Here is a 5,487-nt window from a genome sequence, read left to right on the forward strand (position 1 = left end):
TTCTGTTTTCATCTGGTTGGAAATTAGTCATCTAGAATCAGGAAATTTCAAATGTGAAAATGCCCTCATGTGATTGGCCTTTGAGAGGGCCCTCCCATCTCAAGGTGATACCATCTTTGGGGAAGTGGCTCTTGGATATATTAAAAAGAGCAATCATGGCAAGCCATTGGGAGAAGGCCATTCATTGGTAGCAATCCAGTAAGCATCAGTCCTCCATGGTCTCCAATTCAATTCCTGCCTCAGATTTCCCTGATGAATGACCTGCAAGCTGAATTAACCCTTCCCCTCCCTCACATCAATGGAATGGTGATGAGAATAGCATTATTTTGATTTGACACACATCAGAAAACTCAGCTTTTAAAAAACTTGATGGATCCTGGAGTAGACACATTGGTACCTAGTTTCCAAACTGAATTGTAAGTAATGTATTCATATTAAACACCAATATATTGTTACTTTTAAACAATTACAATGATGCATTTGATGATATTAAAGGGCGTCAGCAGAGGAAAATGCATCCTTGTCTGAGCTTTAACTCTATAGTTAGAAGAAACACACACATTGTTAACCCTTTTCTAGTCAGAATTCAAAACAAGTGGGGGGGGGCTATAGCAGTAGTTCAGCAGTCGATAGCATTGTGGCTCTCATAGAAGACTGGGTCAGCCTGCACCCACACTAGTTCCTCACAGATGCCTTTACCTCCAGCTCCAGCTCTACCAGATCTAGTACCCTCTGCTGGTATCCACAGGCAACATTACTCATGTGCAAACATACAAATAATTTAAAAGTAAATTACACGGACCTGGAGAGCTTGTTTGAAGGTTCTAGGAGGGGAGCGCTGCTACTTATATACCTTTGACTGAAGACCGGTACTTCTTATTTGGGGAAGGTTGTTCTCTTCGACAGCCTCTAGAGGGATGCACATGGAGCTGTGGGCTTGGAAGGGGACACCCACCTAGCCAGCCAGATCAGCCGAATCAACCCTGGCATTCAATGGGGTAACAGATGTAGCAGCCAAATCACCCTCCCATCCTCCCTTCACTAGTGAGGTGTGTAGTGCCGTGTCCCTTAGGCCCATACTTCCCCTTCTTCAAGTCCCCTGACATGTGGCTGCCCGATCCTTTCTACCACTGAATCCCCCAAGAAAGCTGTAGCAGAACAAAGGACCCAACATCAGGCACCAGTACTGCCCTGCTCCTCCACCCGACACTAGAGAAGAGAGGAAGAGACCCCACCTGGAAGGAGATTGGATGGTGACAGTATAAGAACACGTTCAACAACAGAGACACTTATATGACAACACCAGAATCTAGCGATCCTACGCCGGCAAGACCTGGACACCCCAACACAGATAAAGCAGAAGAGAATGAATGACCATAAAAACAACTTTATGAAAGTGATAGAGCCCCTCAAAGAGGATATGAGAAAACCCCTTAAATAAATGGAAGAAATAACAAACCAAAATATGCAAGAAATCAACAAATCTCTTAAAGAAAGCAAGGAAAACCAAGAAAAAAATGAATAAACAGATGAAGGAAACAACTCCAAGTCCATGACCTGAAAACAGAAATAGAGACAATAAAGAAAAAAGAGACTGAGGGAATGCTGGAAATAGAAAAGCTGGGTAAATGATCAGGAACTACAGATGCAAGCATAACCAATAGAATACAAGAGATGGAAGAGAGAATCTTAGGTTCTAAAGATAAACTAGAAGGAATAGATTCGTTGACCAAAAATAATAATAACAATAATCTTAAATCCAACAAATCCTTTTCACAAAATATACAGGAAATGTGAGGCACTATGAAAAGACCAAACCTAAGAATAACAGGTATAGAAGAAGGTAAAGAAGCCCAGCTTAAAGAGCACAACATATATTCAACAAAATCACCGAAAAAACCTTTCAAACCTGAAGATGGACATGCCTATGAAAGTACAAGAAGCTTATTGAACACCATACTGGACCAAAAAATGTTCCCTTACCTCATAATAATCAAAACACCATACATACAGAATAAAGAAAGAGTATTAAGAGCGGCCATGGAAAAATGCCACTAACATAAAGGCAGAGCTATCAGATTTATACCTAAACTCTCAATGGAAACTCTGATGGCCAGAAGGTCCTCAATAGATAATCTACAAACATTAAGAGACCACAGATGTCAGCCCAGAATACTATACCCAAAAGAACTCTCAATTACTATAGATGGAGAGCACAAGATATTCCATGACAAACTCAGATTGAAAAAAAATACATATCCACAAATCCAGCCCTACAGAAATTTCTGGAAGGAAAACTCTGGAAGTTAAATACACTCACAAAAACTTAAGCAATAGGCAATCCCAATTTACCAGAAGTAAAAAAAAAAAATAACAAAAACAGGGAAAATCTACTCACAATTCCACCAACCCCACCAAATCCAAAATAAAGAAAAAGTAAATATCAATCGTCTCTCATTTCCCTCAGTATTTATGGTCTTAGCACGCCTATAAAAAGACACAGTATAACAGAATGGACAAGAAGATAAATTCCATCCTTCTGCTGCATACAAGAAACACACTTCAAATTCAACTGCAGATTGTACATCAGAGTAAAGGATTGGGAAAAGATCTTCTAATCATATGACCCAAGATACAAGCTGGTGTAGCTATCCTAATAGCTAATATCATATGCATATTTTTGTGGATTCATATTCCAAGGTGGTTTTTGTGTCCCTACACTCTGGAGAAAAGATTAAAGATGTCATCTCTCATTGTTTACAGGCCTTTGCCTATATGGGTGTTCCTGATATCTTAAAAAAAATAATGGCCCCGCATATGCTAGCCATTGCTTCACAGCCTTCTGCACGGAACATCATATTTATCATTCATTTGGCATCCCACACAATCCTACGGGACAAGCCATTGTGGAGCACATTCATGCCACCATTAAACAATATTTTAATAAAATAAAAAAGTGGGAATATAGGACCTCCCCCCAATTCTCAATTATCTACCATACATTATATTTTAAAATTTGTCTGTCATGGAGAGAAATTGGAAAAAACCCTCTCAAACATTGGGATGGGTCAGATGGAAGGACATAATTACAGGACAATGGCAACCACCCACCGCCTATTAGCTAGAGTTCAAGGGGCTGTTTATGGTTTTCCCCCAGGAACAGAGAAACGTATCTGGACACAGAACGACATGGATCCTGTGGATCCTGATTTGGAATCTAGTCCTGCTTTACTGGAACCCCTGGCCCATGGAGGGACAGACAGTTTGAGCCTTGGTGAGGAAACACCCTCACCATCCTGATGCTAATTAGTCAGGAGAGCTCCCTGTTTCCCTCTTTCTTTTCCACCAATAGTTCCCTGGCATTACCGCCTGCCAACATTCTGCTGGAAATTTCACCACTGAGTAATTTGACCTTCCTGACATAGGGGAGCCTTTGCTTCCAGAGAGTTCTTAATATTTCTCAACTGCCCAATGGGTCATTCTCAGTGTCATGAATAGTTTTCAGTAATGCTTCCATTGCTGATTTTCACCCCAATGCTAGTATGAGCAATTGCTTGGCTCTTAGAGATGTCCTATACCCTATAAACTTCCAGCGTGAACAGGGGAATTCTACTGCATGGCCCCCTGTACAGAGGCCCCTATGCAGGAAGGTCCCCAGAAACTGTGGCTTGCATAGGTCTCTGCCTTGGGGACACTGTGCACCACAAGAGCCATGTGATTGAAGGGAAAGGGTCTTTGTGGTCATCCAGACATCCCCCTCCCCTTAAATATTCCACAGATAATGGGTCCTTGGGGGAGGGAAAATCTCTCAATTGTTCTTCCAGAACCTGCTCCCTGAGCAACTGCTGGTCCCCGACCGACACTGGTGCCCTGGTAGTTGAGTTCCTGCCCTTGCCCCCATGGTGGTGGAAGACTGACCTGGGGGAGAAGAGATTATCCTCTACCACCCAAGAAGGGACTTTGATATCACTGCTGCCATCATTACTGCCATTGCTGTGTCAGCGGCATTGCTGTTGCTCAGTCCGCCGCGGGCAGAGTCAGTGAAGCTCTGGCTACGCAAAGTGCCCTGAATGTGTATATTCAGTTTGGACTCCTTAACTTAAACCAGCAAACTGCCTTGCTTCAGGAACAAGTTGGTGTATTGTGGTCGGGGCAGCAGGCCTCCTGCTCACACTTTGTCATTCCTCTTGTCTCACCTTATATGAAGTGCAAATGTCTCTGTAGGGGTCAACTGCCTCAGTGCACACTTGGCAGGACCTTGGCATTCTTTTGTAAACTTTACCAATGTTTTGGCTCACCATGTAGTAGAGGTCAATAAGACTCGAGTTACTCCTATTTCAGCAGAGGGCTGGTGGAATGCCATGGCCCAGGTCAGAGGTTGGATACAGCGTTGGGGCGGTGCATTGTCTCTAGGGGTCTTGGGACTGGTAGCGGCCGGGGCAGGGATTCTTGCGCTATGCACGTTCCGACAAATCTTTGCACAAAAGGAACAGTTACATAGACAAGTGTTGCTCAGTCTGGCCCATGGCTCTCCCAGCAGTCATGAGGTCTGGTTACAGATGCTGCAGAAATGAGGATCACCTATGACGGGCAACTTGTAGGGAAACCTCCCACCTAAGACTGGGGATGCCAGGTCCCCCCGAGGATGGGTAAGGGGGAATTTTGTGAATTAAGACCTTAGCTAAGAATTTACTTCCCCCTGCTGCCTTTTCCTGCGGTTACAGCTGCCTGCCCTACACATGAGTAATGTTGCCTGTGGATACCAGCAAAGGGTACTAGATCTGGTAGAGCTGGAGCTGGAGGTAAAGGCATCTGGGAGGAACTAGTGTGGGTGCAGGCTGACCCCAGTCTTCTATGAGAGCCACAATGCTATCGACTGCTGACCCACCCACTTGTTTTGAGTTCTGACTAGAAAAGGGTTAACAATGTGTGTGGTTCTTCTAACTATAGAGTTAAAGCTCAGACAAGGATGCACTTTCCTCTGCTGACCTCTTCAATATCATTAAATGCATCATTGTAATTGTTTAAAAGTAACAATATATTGGTGTTTAATATGAATACATTACTTACAATTCAGGTTTGGAAAGTAGGTACCGATGTGTCTACTCCAGGATCCATCAAGTTTTTTAAAAACTGAGTTTTCTGATGTGTGTCAAATCAAAATAATGCTATTCTCATCTCCATTCCATTGATGTGAGGGAGGGGAAGGGTTAATTCAGCTTGCAGGTCATTCATCAGGGAAATCTGAGGCAGGAATTGAATTGGAGACCATGGAGGACTGATGCTTACTGGATTGCTACCAATGAATGGCCTTCTCCCAATGGCTTGCCAAGATTGCTCTTTTTAATATATCCAAGAGCCACTTCCCCAAAGATGGTATCACCTTGAGATGGGAGGGCCCTCTCAAAGGCCAATCACATGAGGGCATTTTCACATTTGAAATTTCCTGATTCTAGATGACTAATTTCCAACCAGATGAAAACAGAA

Source organism: Phodopus roborovskii, unplaced genomic scaffold (assembly GCF_943737965.1).
Source record: "Phodopus roborovskii unplaced genomic scaffold, PHOROB, whole genome shotgun sequence".
NCBI lineage: Eukaryota > Metazoa > Chordata > Mammalia > Rodentia > Cricetidae > Phodopus > Phodopus roborovskii.